The sequence below is a fragment of the Pinus tabuliformis genome, chromosome 4_2, assembly GCF_031772625.1.
Source record: "Pinus tabuliformis cultivar Carrire ecotype Pingquan chromosome 4_2, CPIR1, whole genome shotgun sequence".
In the NCBI taxonomy this organism is placed as follows: Eukaryota; Viridiplantae; Streptophyta; class Pinopsida; order Pinales; family Pinaceae; genus Pinus; species Pinus tabuliformis.
In genome coordinates, this window is record NC_142304.1 from 1030477138 (window position 1) to 1030493634 (window position 16497).

Genomic DNA, 16497 nt, shown 5'->3' on the forward strand with positions numbered 1-16497 from the left:
ATGTCGTAGATAAATGGTTAAATCTATTGGAAGGATATTTTTCAATTCATGAGTTTTCCAATCGGGAAAATATTACTTTTGCACTACTTAAAGTTGCCCCACACGTCAAGGATTGGTGGGAAACCTACTATGAAAAAGAGGATGAGAGTGAACCCTCGTTCTTTTTAGCCACACCCACTTGGAATGCTTTTCGAGATACCATCAAGGAACAATATTACCCTGTCGGGAGATATGAATACAAATACATAAAGTGCACCACGCTACGACAGGGAAGGGACCAAGATGTGCTAGAGTTCATAAATAGTTTCCATACCCTTCACACGAAGCTGGGTATCAAGGATACTGAATAGAATTTGGAGCTCAAGTATCACAGTTGTCTACACAAGTACATCCAAGACAAGATGGATTTCCTGGACATTTCCTCGGTCGGCACGGGGTATTGGTATGCTATCAAGATTGAGCAGAAGTTTAAGCAGAAGAAGCAAGACTTTGGATTTGTGAATCCAAAGCAAGGAAAAGGAGCCCCCAAATCGTAGAACAAAGGACTAAGCCAAGACGTCGCTACCCAGGACAGCCCACCGAAGCCGCAAGCAAAGAACAACGCCCCAAAGACGAAGAAGGACACGAGAAAATGGTGTGAGTTCCATAAGAGCTCCCCTCACAACACAAGTGAGTGTCGGGCCAAGCAGTCACTGGTGGCCAAGCTGAAGACTTCTGAATCAAACTCAAGTTTTGAATCTGAATCAGAACCCAATAAGAGAACTAACAAAGGGAAGTAGATCATTGATTCACATCCCAATGCCACCATGGCCACCACCAAGATCAACAAGATTTAGCCTAAAGATTGAGAGGAGGGGGAATGCCTCTTCCACTCATAGATATGGGTGAATGGTTCTCCGTTGTAGTTCAATGTTGATAGTGGGAGCCAAAATAACCTCACTTCAGTAGAGTTCATGAAGCAGTTGGGCCAAAAGACTATGGCACATCAATAGCCTACACCAATGGGTGGCTTCACCAAGGATGAGATCTTCGTGTCAGCCAACAATGTCGCCTTCCCTACAACATCAAGCCCTTCATGGATGAGGTACTTTGTGATGTTGATCCTCTTGAATTTTGTGATGTATTGTTAGGACAACCATACTTGTGGAAGCAACATGTTTTATATGAGTCTAGACCTCACTCTATGATTATTACTTGGCTAATAAGTTGTACAGGATACTGGAGGTATCCCCACCTACCACCATCTCTTTCATCACTACAAAGAAATGTAGTAAGATCATTTCCCATACTAGGAATTCTTTTTTCCTTATGATTCTCCCCCAAGGAAAGAAGAAGGTTGTGGCCACAGTTTCGAAGCAGCGCTCCTCTGCACAACAACAGCATATGGACAGGTCGTGGAGGAGTACAGGGATATTTTCACCTCACCCATAAGGGTGCCTCTGCACTTTTAGGTCATGCACTCCATTTATCTGACCCTGGTTGCGTCACTTCCCAATGCACCGATCTATCCACACTCTATTATTGAGAACGATGAGATCAAGAGGTAGACTCAGGAACTATTATAGAAAGGGCACATCAGGCCAAGCTCATCACCTTGTGGGAGCCTGATTGTATTGGTACAGAAGAAGGATGGGACTTGGAGTCTTTGTATTAACTATCAGGCACTAAACAAGATCACTGTCTAGAATAGGTACCCAATCCTGCGGATTGATGACCTTCTAGACCAACTCAAGTTGGGAAAATATTTCAGTCGGATTGACTTGAAGTCAGGTTATCACCAGGTGCCTATCGAACCCTCTGATGTGTGGAAGACTGCCTTCAAATCCAAGGAGGGCCTTTTTGAATGGTTGGTCATGCCGTTCGGATTGGAGAACGCCCCTGCAACCTTCATGAGACTAATGGACGACATCTTTTGACCCTTCACCAATGCATTCATGGTTGTGTATTTAGATGACATCTTGATCTCTAGCCAGAGTTGGGAAGAGCACCTCCACCATATTTGACAGGTCCTTCAAACCCTGCGCAAACACAAGTTGTGTGCTAACTTAGAGAAATGCACCTTTTCCCTGACCTAGGTTCAATATCTGGGGTACATCATTGATGAGCAGGGTGTACATGTGGACCCATTGAAGATACAATTCATTCGAGATTGGCCAGCCCCAACCATTCTAACAAAGCTCTGTAGCTTTTTAGGTCTTTCCAATTTCTACGGTAGGTTCGTGTTGGGGTTCTCTCATATCACTTGGCCTTTAAGTCAAGTCACCAAGGGCAGAGCGAAAGCAAAGCTTTTTTGGTTTGAAACCCAACAACAAGAATTATCCAAGTTGAAGAATTTAGTTTGTTTTGCACTAATGCTCACATTACCAAACCTGCAATAACCATTTGAGATTGAGACAGATGCCTCTAACTATGCTATTGGTGTGGTTCCTACTCAGCATGGGCATCCAGTGGCTTACCATAGTGAGACACTTTCAGACACAGTCCAAAAGTACCCCACTTAGGACAAAGAAATGTATTCCATTGTGCAGGTTTACCGTCAATGGAAGCATTACATTCTGGGGAAGGAAACAATCATCCACATATACCACTGACCTCTACATTTCATATAGACACAAGGGAAGTTGCAAAACAATCGCCATCAGAAATTGTCCACCTATTTGCAACATTTCCATTTGAACATTAACATAAGAAGGGAAGGACCAATAATGTTGTTGATTGCCTCAGCTGACCACTAGTCATGATGTTGATCACTGTGCTCAACTCCTGTGTGCACGAGACATCAGGGTGGCCGCATCTTTACAAGAGCGATCCAAAATTCAGTAGAATATACCAAACACTCCTGGAAGGGAAGCAAGTTCCAAATTTTCACCTTCACGGTGCACTGTTATGCCATCTAGGACACATCTGTGTTCCTTCGGGTGAGCGTGCCAAGATGATTTGGGAGGTGCACTATAGTCGGGTCGTTGGACATTTCGGAGTAGAGAAAATAGTGGCGGTATTGCAGAAGTATTTTTATAGGCCGAAACTTCGTTAGGATGTTGGGAAGTACATTAGATCATGCACTTCCTGTGCCATTTCCAAACCAACCATCAATAAGCAAGGCTTGTATACTCCTCTACCTACTCCTAGTTGGCCTTGGTAATCTGTCTCCATGAATTACATGTTGGGCCTTCCTTCTACTAAGCTCAACAATGATTTCATTTTCATGGTCGACTACAGATTATCTAAGATGGCCATCATGGCAGCTTGCAAGAAGAGTATCACAACAAAGGCCACTGCTAAGCTCTTCTTTGAGCGAGTATGGGTACACTTGGGGATCCCATAGCCCATTATCTCAGATCGGTACAACAAATTCTTGAGTGCATTTTGGTCAAGTCTCTGGTCGATGTTGGATACAAAACTTACTAAGTCCATGGCTTTCCATCCCCAAATGGTCAAACAGAGGTTGTCAACAGGATGATCGTACACATTCTATGCATGTACAACTCAAAGCATCCACACACATGGGATGAAATCTCCCCTATATCCAACACAGCTATAATAGAGTTGTCCATAGCTCAATAGGCCACAACCCCTTTCAGGTAGGACTGGGATTTCAGCCATTATGCCCCATTGATGTGGCCATACCATTTGCAGCCACTCAGGTAGATTCGGCTCACATTCAGTCTGAAGCTAAAAGGGCTAACATCTTCATTAAGCACATTCAATACATCTGCTAGTAGTTCCATGATATATTGGACAGAGCCAATGCTAAGTACAAGAAGCGCCATGATCAGTATTGAGTGGCGCACAAGTTCTAGGTGGGCAACAAAGTTTGGCTACATTTGTAGAAGGAGCGCCTTGTTGGACCCAATCGCAAGATTCGCCCACTCCAATATGGGCCATACACCATCATCAAGGCCATCGGTGATAATGCCTTTGAGTTCAGCATCCCACCGTTCCTTGGTCTGCACCCAATGTTCAATGTAGATCGCCTTCAACCATACTTTCCACCATTGTTGGACACATCTAACATTGTAGAACAACTCACACCAATAGAGCTCAAACCGGACTGCATGGAATAGGCCACAACTGATCAGATCATGGACACACAGACCAAGAACTCTCACCAACAAAGGATACAACTATGTCAAATTGTCAAAGAAGACTAACTCCTTCACTAGGGAAAGTGGTTCACCAAGGACCAAGTTCAACAGAAATTTCCTCACCTCATGGAGGTTCTGCACATAATGGGGACCATTGCTTCCTAAGGGGGCAGGAATGATCCAGGTGGATATTGGTTGCCACATGCCTATTCCACCTAGACCACCCAGACAGTTTCATCCATTTCCTTATTCATTTCAACATTTACTATTTTTAGCATTTTTGCAGGTCCTGAACTTTCAAAGCAGTTTTGACCCCCTAAACATCATTTTTTTGGGGGTCTGCAACAGGTGAACAAGCCTGCAGTGAAACCTATAGTACTCAGAGAGACCTTTCCAACAAGGTATCGTATGTGCCAAAAAAAGATAATATGACCAAGTTACGACCCCGGGAAGTTGGTTTCCCAACTAGCCCTAATGGGGCCCACAAACTCTTGGTGTTACATCTCCTAGGGTTAGGGTTTTGGTTGTTTAGGGTTTTCTCATGTTTTCCAATAATAAATAGGCCCTTAAGCCTCATTTTAGCACAGTTCAAAGGCATGTAGCCACCACATCTCTTATAAGAGATAAGCTACCATCGCCCAAGCTATCTTATTTACATTTTTTTTGTAAGCATAGTTCAGTATTTTCCTATTAATGAAATGAAGTGTTTTTTTGCTGCATCTCTGTGTTTTTTATTATATCTGTAAGTTTTTGCGTTCCTGTTTAAGTTAAGATCATTTAAGTACTTTGTCGTTGCGATCATATCTCCATAGAGTCACCCTAGTGTTGTTTGGATCATCTAACCATTATTATGGAGGCATTCATACATCCCTGTGACATTAGACTTGCAATTTTCCCACAACTTTAGACCTAGAATACATACAATTAATAATTCCATCAGCAAATTACAAGACTAAAAAATAACAAGATAAAATTAGTAATAATTATCTTTCATTTATCATGAATGAAATTATTCAACAAAATTAGTCTTCAAAAACTCGAGAGTGTCTACATCCCTAAAATGAGAATTCACTCAATCTTTATAGGATTTACAAAATCCTTTGCACGTCATCACCATATATTATCTTATAACCCCTTGTCGCATCATTCTTCACGGTTTCTATAATTCTGTGCTACAACATTTGGATATGCCCTTTATTGTTGCATTGGCAAACTTCTCATATTATTAAATCCCTTGAATCCTTGCTAGCATAACTCTTGTTGTGTAACCCTTTCACACATTGGTTACTCCCTGACGCATATGTATTTCCTTGTTTCATTTATTTTTTTGTTGTCATTTTTTGATACAGTATCCTTATGCACTTTTTAAAAGATAATCCTTACAATGCACTATGATATGGTATCTTCATAACGTTCCTTTCAACATGCATTATATGACTTCCACATAACATTTGATTGTATAATCATTATTTTGGATTGGCATGGCACATACAACTAATACATATCCTCCCTTCATGTCATGGGTATGTTACCTACATGCTTGGATTTAATACATGTCTTGGAAGTGATCCCATTATGGTTACCAAAGGTTCACCCTTATGCTTATGACCTGCGCTCTTTATCTTGACATATTTTATGCGCTTGGTGTATCAAGTTTTAGGTGCTTGATTTGCTATATGAAGTTAGAGGAGTCCTCGATGAAAACAAATCCAGCAAATCAAGCACCTAAAACTTGATCAAAATGACATCATGGTTAACTTTGATGTTGTTTCCTTATTTACCAATATTCTTGTCCCCGAAGCCATTGATCTAATCTCCAAGTTGGTAGACTATGAAACTCTCAACCTTATCAAAATTTTCCTTACCACCACCTTTTCCACCTTTGATGGAGTTTTCTATGAGAAAACTGAGGGCACGACCATGGGTTCATCTCTTCCCCGTTGCAGCTAATATTTTTATGGAACACTTTGAAACCTTATCCATTGAGACTTTCCACTTAAAACCTAAATTCTGGAAGTGGTTTGTTGATGACACCTTTGTTATTTGGTCTCATGGTCTACCCAAGCTTCATGCCTTCCTTTCCCATCCTAATCACATTTCCCCTCACATCCAATTCACTATGGATATTGATGTCATACTACCTCGCCTCCCTAATGGATCCCTTACTCAACAAGTCTATCGAAAGAAAACTCATACAGATAGGTACCTTCATGCCAGCTCCCAGCATCATCTAGCTCAAAATTATATCGTGCTTAAGGCCCTTGTTTGTAGGGCCATTCAGACCTCCTCTTATCGATATTTCATAAAGAGAAATCCCATCACACCAAATCCCTTAAATCTAATGGTTACTCCACATCTCAAATTAACAATGCCTTCCATTTCGTTCTCCATCCCCATCTAAAAATCCCTTCCAATAACCCTCCCTTAGCCAAGGTAACATTACACTACATTCAAGGAGTAACTCGCCATATTTCTAATATTTTTTCTAAAAATAACATCAAGACATTTTTGAAACCTCAGAAAACCCTCAAGCAACTCTTCATATCGGCTAAGGAAAAGAATGATCTTATGCTAGGCCATAGAGTCTATGAAATCCCTTACTCTTGTGGGATGTCTTACATAGGGAAAACTGGTAGATCCTTCCAAGATTGCCTAAAAGAACATATGGATGACATCTACCATAACAAAATTGTTAAATTTGTCATCGTCGAGCATTCCCATAATACCAAGCATCTTATTAGTTTTGATAAAACCAAAATCTTAGCCTTCGCTCCCTTCCATGACAATCGTGTCATCAAGGAAGCCCTCGAAATCGAAAAACACCCTAACAACTTCAATCAAGGTGATGGATATCATTTAAGCCAATCCTGGAAACCCATTATTTATTTCTTGTCCTCTAAACCTCATTCCCCTCACATAAGTTATAACCCCTCTTAATCCTCTTATTCTCCTATTTCTATTTCTTCTCTTATTCATGTTTCCTATCCCTTAGATTTTTTCCATCCCCTTAACTTATTTTTATTTACTTTTATTTATTTTAGTAGTTCCTATCCCACCTACAATAATATTAATATTAAAAATTCTCAAAAAAATTGAATTGAATTCATTCATTTATTTTTAAGTTCTTTTTAATTTCTTCCCTATTTTATCTTATTAAAAATATATTTAGATTTGTTCGCAGGGTCTTGGATAGACAACGATTTGGTGCTTTGTTAAGGCACTCCTTGATGTGAAGTCATTGGGTCAATTCCCCGCCTCGATCGGGGTGATATATTGAACATGACGAAGATGTAGTCCTCCCAAGCTTTATATATATTCCTTTATCATTTAATGATACTTTAGTTAGTTTCCATGTTTTAATAAAATCTATTAATTCTTATTTTTTTTTAATTTAATTTGAACATATTCATGTCTTTAATGTTATATTAATTTTTTCATATTTAAATATCCATTATTTTTTAAGCCAAGATCTTCTGGGGAAATCACCATTATTTTTATTTAATAGTTAGTTAGTTTTATTTAATTTAATTTAATTTGATCAATATTTTCCTCTTTTAAAAATATTTAATCTTAATTTAATTAAACCAATATTTATCTCTTTTAAATTTCAAATCTTATTTTATTTAATTTGACCAATATTTATTATAATATTCTTTAATCCAAAAAAAAATATTTTATTTATTTTTGACCAATATTTATTATAATATTCTTTAATCCAAAAACATTTAAAATAATATAGATCTTCTGAATAAATTTAACCATCCTAATTATTTTTTGACCAATTAATTTACTTGGGTGGTTTGACCTTAAAATGTTTAATATAAATATTTTAATATATTAATATTCTATACTTTAATACATTTTGTTCCCCTCAAATATTTTTTATTCTCTTTTAAATATTTTATTCAAGTCAATTTTAAATCTTTTATTTAATAATTTAAAATCGTCAATTTTTCCAATGGTTAATTTATTAATTTCATCAACATTATGGCCTTCCCAAATAATCTCATTTTTACTTTTTCTAACTGTTACATTTCAACACCACCCTCTATTTATTTGGGTCTAACACTCTTCACATTATCATAAAAGCTTTTAGTCCATGAAGATGGGTGAAGGGTTCACCCGAAATACACAATTCCCCAAAAGTCCTCACCAACAACTATAGTGTCATTATCATGCAGTAATGGTTTGGATATGACTTGGGTACCATGTAGGCACCACGTGGGGGCCATGTTGACACCACGTGGTAGGTCTGATGATGTGGTGAGGCTTAATAGACCAAACTTCGATCAACCATATCATTTAATCTAGAAGTCAAATCAAAGAAAATTTAATATCGTTGGAAAGGTCTCAATGAGACGAACACAACAATGTTATCCATTTTAAGTTTGAAGGAAGTCAAGAATGGTCAAAAAATTTAGACCCCATTTCCATGACAAGACATTGGAGGTTGGGTCGTCAGAGTAAATACCTCCTTATAACCTTAGTAGGGGCTAGGGATACTAGGGGGTATGTTACACATTTATACTTGAATGTGAATGTAACTAGATTTGGGAATTTTAGAGGACCATAGGGAGAGCTCCCTCCTTAATGGTTGGAAGATTATGAGTTTCTTCAAAAGCATGTCTATATTTTATTATTTCTTAACATGTTAAAAAGTTCATATATATTGTTCATCTTCAAAATACGTTATAGTTAATGGGTTTGACCAAGATACTTGAGAAGTTTTTAAGGATGGTTGACCACGATTGTAAAATCTTTAAAATTATATAAATAGTGATTATGTATAATTGCACTAAATCATTAGCTATTTAGCAATGTGACTGCAAACAATTGAATATATTTGATATTTTCAAAATAATATAAAACATGTACATCTATGATGTTATTTGGTTAAACTTTATTTATTTTATGATCAAGCTACATCTATTAAAAAAATTCTAATAAAATAGAACACAACAAAAAAAAATAACAAAAACACATATAATACATGATATGTAAATAATGGATAAAAAAATGGAACGTCATAAACAATAAGCTTTTAAAAAGAATTTTTTCATAAAAAAATTATTATCAAATTTACACCATAATGACTAGAACTAATCTTTCTATTTCAAATTTTATTAAATCCTACTTTTTTATTTCTAACATTTTTTTTTTCATATCACTAATCAATTAAAGTGGGTAGTTTATTGTCCATTCCACTTACAATTTTTCTCTACCTTTCTCATTATTATTTTGTTTTTTCTATTCAAAACCATTTTTGTGTAAACAATTATTATTGTGATTACAACTCATTGTGAGGGAGATGTGTAATTTGGTTAATTTTAGTTTAAAGTATTATAAAAACATACTCTCACTCTCATTGTGCTCACTCCTTCTCTTAAAGAATTATGGCAAGAATATTTCACTCTCACTCTCCACTATAAATAAATTATTTAGATATCCATGTCAAATAATATAACTTTATATCAAATTTAAAAAAATAAAGCTAAAAAACCAAACAAAATTTATATTTTCATATTTCAAAATAAATATTTAAATTTCCATCTAAATTCATTTATTTTGATAGCAACTTCTTATATACATATGAACCATAGTAAAATATTTTAATATCCATTACCCTATGCCAAGGACACTTGCAACAACTCAAAGATTGCTGATGTGACCCAGCCCATGCTTCCACGTAGCCTCGGCTTTACACCTGTTTCGGGCTTTATGACGTGGTGTGTTTGTTTGTTGTTTCCGGCGGTTGTATGTAATGTGGATAACAGATATTTTGTTTTGGAAAGTGGGAATGATTTAATGCATTATTTAATGCCCATCTACGGTCCTTGGCCCTGATTCCCTCGTTCAGTCTATGCCCAAAATGGTTCTGCTTCCCGATCATTCACGATGGTTATGTTCTATTGAGCGACTCTGCAAGGGTTTGCTTGTCACTTTGTATGGTTTTTGCTCCGACGCATATGGCAATCTCTGGTTTCTCTTTGGGTATGGTTGTAAATGAATGTCGACCTTCCAAACTTGTTGATGCAGTTGTTTGTGGACTTCTCCTATGGCACGAGCCTATCTTGGCTCTAGAGGTGCGCCTACTCGAACTCTTTTCACACAGTAAGTTTCTTGATCTCGTGCTTTCATTCTTTTGTGGTTTGGTTATGGAATAAGGTCTCTCATCTGATGATTGTCACTTGTTGTTAAATTGTTATTGCCTTTGTCTACTCGATATGTAAATCGGTTAACTTCTGGTGTCCATGAACTCAGGTAACAGGGTGATGGTCTTCCGCGGCTACAAACAGGTAAATAGTACTCTCCTTGATTTAATTCGACCTTCCTCTGGCATTGACACTGACTGAGCCTGCTCCTTCTGTCTCAGGCTCCTTCAATGCATCAGCGGCTATGTTTCGCAAACCCCTTGGTCCAGTCGCACTTAGGTAAGTTATATATCCCTTCTGCATCTATTCTGCTTCAATTTCGAGGTCTCTCTATACAGGTATGTTGACTCAGCTCTGTTTGGTATGTCCAGGTCAATGGATCAACCTGGGTACGCGGATTCCTTACGGGTTCTGTATTCAAATGTAACAACCCTCTACCGGTAAGCTCTAGCTCTTAAAGTCCGTCAATTTACAGTTAGGGTCTTTAAGTTTCTGTAGGGTTTGTCGCTCGCCATTTTGCATTCGTGTTTAGTCTGAATCGCTTTCGAAGATGAAGCTCAAGTCTGGCTTTAGTTTCTGTTCTAGTTGGTTGTTCGTTTGAGTTAAGGGTGTTCACTGTTATCAAACCCTAGGCTAGGGTTTGTCCACTCTGTGGATGTTGGCACTTGTTTTTGTTTATAAACGAATGTAATACATCTATATTTCTTAGATCAACATCAATGTGAACATAATTTTGTTATCTCTGTTTACTTATGAAAATATGAAGATTCGTTCGAAAGTGCCTCTGCTATGGTTTGTTTTCCCCGGCACTCTGTTTCCGATTTTATCCTCTCGGTCGACTTGCTATACTTTACTGTTCTAGTCGTGGGCTCAATTTGTTGATTCTTCGCTCTGATTCTGTACGTATGTATGAATTCGATATTGTTTGTTGTTCGATGAGGACAAAAGGAAACACGACCTACAGTGGTCGTTCTCTGTCTGCTAGCATTATATTAACAGTTCAATGAAATGAAAAATAAAATAGTACAGTATGTAGGCAATGACACAGATGGACAATTTAGAAAAATGTTCTGTCTCTGTTTTATTCCTTGATTCTAGAAATGCTGAACCTTTTCCTTGTTTTACATTGCTACATTTATACATTGTTTGTTTACAGTTAATTGAAACTGTAATTGTTTTCAGTTGAACAGAAATAATATGTTTGTGTAACTACTAGTTCTCAGTTCGGTTGACATGACAAGATATTCAGTTAGACAACTTTGTCTTTTCCTCTTTAAGTTGAAAAAACAATTATTAAACTGTTGTTTATTTCTGTCGAACAAATAACAACCCTAACCGACTATTAACTTTGACTAACACAGCAATTAATAGTAAAACAAAATAAAATCATATCCCATGTCCTGATAAACTAAACATAAAAGAAAACAATCCAAATACTCAAACAACTTTCCAACCTGGCAGAGACTTCACCCGGTCATGGTGAGCTGGATGCTCCTGCATCAACTGTTGTCTTCATACGAACATTCAATGTGAACGAGAAGACATGTCAAAGGCTATTGTCTCAATAGAAACCATCAGGCTATAGTTGGTGGTTGAAACGAGAAAGTTCTCAACAAAAAGTTGTTCTCCTTTCAAGGGAGACCATGTAACTACTTTACACAGTTTAAACATGATAGTCAACAAAATTATTTTTTCATAAATATGGTTAGTGTTTGAAGGAACATGATGGTCAACAAAATTATTTTTTCATAAAGATGGTTAGTGTTTGAAGGTGTATTTTAATTTAAATTTGAATCATAAATTGTTGAGAGGAATTTATTGTTAATTATATTTTAATTTTGAAAATATAAATAGATTTAATATTTTGAAAATATTTAATTTGTAATTTTAATAAATTTTCATAACAAAATTGTTAAAAAATATATGTAAAAAGATTAAAAAAAATTGAACAATTAAATTAATTTAGTTGAGAAATAGATTAACAAGTTGTAAGCAATTGAATTACAATATTTTTAAAATGTAAGATCCATGGTAAAGTGAAGCTCAATATTTATGGTTAAAAATCTTGTTATATTGTAAGTATTAAGCTTTTATGTGTTTAATAATAAATTTTAAAGATGGTTACAAAATTATTATTTTAATTTATATGGTACATGGGGTCTTAATTTATAACTATTATTTATATCTGATATGTTTTAATGTAATAGAGGGTTTAGATATATCTCACAAGTATACTCTTTTTGCTTTTAACTTTAATTAAATAAATGTTATAAAATTAAATTCAAATAAATTATTTATAAAATATTTTGATTATGAAATGAGAGATGGTTTTTGGGCATGTGGTATTGATAGTCATGGTATTGTAGCAAAAAAATTTACACATTAATGACCTCGAGAGGGGCTCTTATTACATGTAAACATTTTTTAAATTCAAATTTTTTATATTATATTTTTGTTTTTATTAATTAAATTACAAACATTTTATAGATAAGGGAAAATCACAATACACATATCACATTAAAAATATATATAACATATATAAATAGTAGTTATAAATTACTATCCATTTTACAATAGAAATTAAAATAATTATTTTGTAGTCTGCATAGGTTTGGTCTGGTGGCCAGTGGACGATTTGCTAAGTTGTCCGTGCCGCTATGCAGGTCACTAGTTCGAGTCTGTCTTAACCGAAGGTCACAAGTTCAAGTCTCCTCTTAACCGAGGAGTTCGAGGCTCCTCTTACCGAAGGTCATGAGTTCGAGTCTCCTCTTAACTGAGGGTCTTGCGGGCTGGGCAGTTCCTCCTAGAGGTTATAGTGGCAGCCATACCACCGCCATTGCCTAGTCACCAAAAAAAAAAAAAATTGTAACTATATTTAAATTTAATTAATAAGTATATAAAAAATATTTTTTTACAATATAACAATATTTTTAACCATGAATATTCACTCTATTTTACCATGAATATTATTAACTTCTAAATAGGCTTTCTTACAATACCATGGCTCATTTAAAAAAAAAAGAAAATTATTAATATTTTATTTTAATTTAATTTTAGAACATTTTTTAAATTAAAACTTAATACTTATATTAAATATAGAATATAACAAGATTCTTAACCGGGGATATTCACTCCCATTGTACTGTGGATATTATTAACTATAAATAAGTTTTGTTACAATACCATGGGCCAATATCATGGTTTATCAATACCACTTTCCCAAAAACCATAACTCATTTCAAAATCAAAATATTTTATAAACGAGTTGTCTAATTTCTCTAAAATCTACCAAGAAATTATTGAAATCACAAGCTGGAGGTAAGATGGATCTAAGGATCTATAGTACTTTGGGGGTGAATATCCATGTTTAAAAATAATGTTATATTACAAGTTTATTGTAGGTATTACAAATTTTATGTGCTTATTAATCAAATTTAAATATGGTTATATAATCATTATTTTAATTTATAAAGTAAAATAGACCTTAACTTATAGTTACTACTTATCTATTACATATTTTAATGTGATATGTATATTATGATTTTATTTTATGAGAAAAGTTAGTAATTTTATTAATAAAAACAAAATAACAAATATAAAAAATTGAATTTTATTATTTTTATTACTTTTAACTTTTTATTATTATTTAATTTAGCTTACATATATTCAAACTAATTATAAATATATTCAAACTAATTATAAATATTTTTCAAATTTTATTTACTAATTTGAATGGTTCTTCTATTTACTAGTTTAAATTGTTCTTCTTTATATTCCTCTAGTTCTGAAATCTCTCTTCCTTAAATGTTTCTATAACATAGACCTTTTAAATTATCAATAAACAAAATAACACATTCAAACTAATTAGAAATATTTTTCAAATTTTATTTACTAGTTTAAATTGTTCTTCTATTTACTAGTTTGAATTTTTCTTCTTTATGTTCCTCTAGTTCTGGAATCTCTCTTCCATAAATGTTTCTATAACATAGACCTTTTAAATGGTCAATAAACAAAATAACACACCCTTTGTGAATCTTACAATATCTTAATCTTAATAGTAATCAGTAATTGTTAATTTCACATATATATACACTTTGAATGCTTGTCCTTGAACCATAGCAAGAGAACTCTTTGCTATCCAAAACCTGTGATTATATATATTATATCGCTTCAAAGGCATGTCCATGTGCCCTATAGTTTCGTTTCGTTGATCTTTGGAGAATAATTGTTGATGATAACCTCTTCCTTTGCCTTGCGTTTTTGTTTTTAGTTTTCGTCCAAGTGATAATCTGGAATGAATTGCATTTACACATTACCCTTTGCCAACAAAATGCATTTCCTTTTTATTTCATATTCTTGTTTAGTACCTTTTTATTAGGGTGGTGTCTTGATTTTATAGTTGGTGGGTTTGGTTTATTCTATTTTTTCTTTGGAGGGAGAGGAAGCCACAATAATTGTTTTAAGTCTACTCTAGGTTTTAACTATGTGGTTGAGCCAGAGAATGAGGTGTAGACAAGGGAGGTGGCAGTGCTCCTCAAGGTCATAGAGGAGCGAGACCCTTCGCTTATGACTAGGCTGCCACTTATTTCAATGTGGTTCCATTAGAGACTAGGAAAGAAATTAGAAAGCTTGAAACTCAAGCAGGTGATTGAAAGACAACCTCATTTGGACTCTAAAATCATGGAGGTCATGTTAGCATGGGTTCCTGGCTTGGGCACACCAGGGGTAGGAAGAAGAAATATTTGAATTATGTGGCTCTGCACTGGCAAATGAAGAGCTTGTTGGGCCTAGTATTGAAAGATAAGCAAGTGAAGTGGTATAATGTCTTCATGAGTGTGGCGCATGTGGAAGGTCATATTACTTGTGAAACCAATAGTGGTAATCTAATAGACCCTTTGGGCTCAAGTGCAAGGGTCCCCATAACAATCTCCTCTTCAAACAATGATTAGTGACCAAATAGTGACTTATATAGACAATTATTGCAAATACAAAAGCAAAAGTACTACTAAACCAAGCTACTCAGAATTTTACTACTTAAAATAAAGTGATTTGTGAACTTTGTCCAACATAAAATGAAAAACACAATATACTAATTCTTATTATATTAAAATGAATATCAATATAAATTTAAAATTATATATATTTATATATATATATATATATATATATATATATTAATTGAGTATACCTCATTTATATATATATTAATCGAGTATACCTCGTGTGATAAGGAAGAGTGGCTATTATCCTCTCTACCTTGCGAGTAATTTTTACATTAAAAACACTGATTGGCTTTACGTAGATATAGCTAACATTAATCACTGATACAATAAACCATAAATATATCAGTTCCATCCTCTTTTCCTGGTCAAGACTTCCATTGGTGATCTGCACGATCATTGGTGATCTCTTCTTTGTCAAAACTAATAAAAAAACGTTTTTGCTTAATTCGTTTCAAGGGGAGAAAATCTGTGGTGCCTTCATATTGTTATTTACTGACTCGTTGGGTGCTAATTAACGGTTTCTTCTTTGTTACTTGTTTATTTTGGAGTACATTTCCTTTCATGGCCCTTTTTTATTCACTTCTGGTCAATCCCTGTTTCCATTGCTTTCACACTAGTTCAGTCCTGATATGATTGCATTGCTTTCACACTGGTTCAGTGCTTTTCTTGTACTGTTTATATATCAGTTTTGTTCTGTCTGGTTATGATGAAAATAAGTTCAGTTTTGTTCTGATATGGCAAATATGTGAGTAAAATGCTTTAGGTCGGTTTTCATAAGAGTTTGATGAAAGAACTTATTTTTGTCTTGATTATGAGATGAAAGTGGGCAAAATTGTGAGAAAAGTGCTTTAATTTTACTATGTAAAGCATTTTTACTAATAATAAAATTTTATTCGGTTAGAAATAAAATTGATGTATAAGATTTTTTATTCATTAGATGAGGAACTCTTAGGAAGGATTTGAGATAAAGGACTTTTCGGCTGAAAGATTTGAAATAATAAATTTTTTTGTTTAATGATTTGATTAGCAAAATCTATAAAAATATAAATAATCTATTTTTTCTAAATTTAAAGACCTTTCTAAAAATATATATATATATTCTTAAAAAAATTACATTTAAATTTAAATTTGTTTCCCACATTTTGATTTTTATGCTTAAAAAAGGTACAGAATAAATTGCTCATTGATACACTTAAAACCAGAAGACATACATCAAAGTTGTTATTATTGGGCATGGAAATAGAAAAGGCGTTGAAC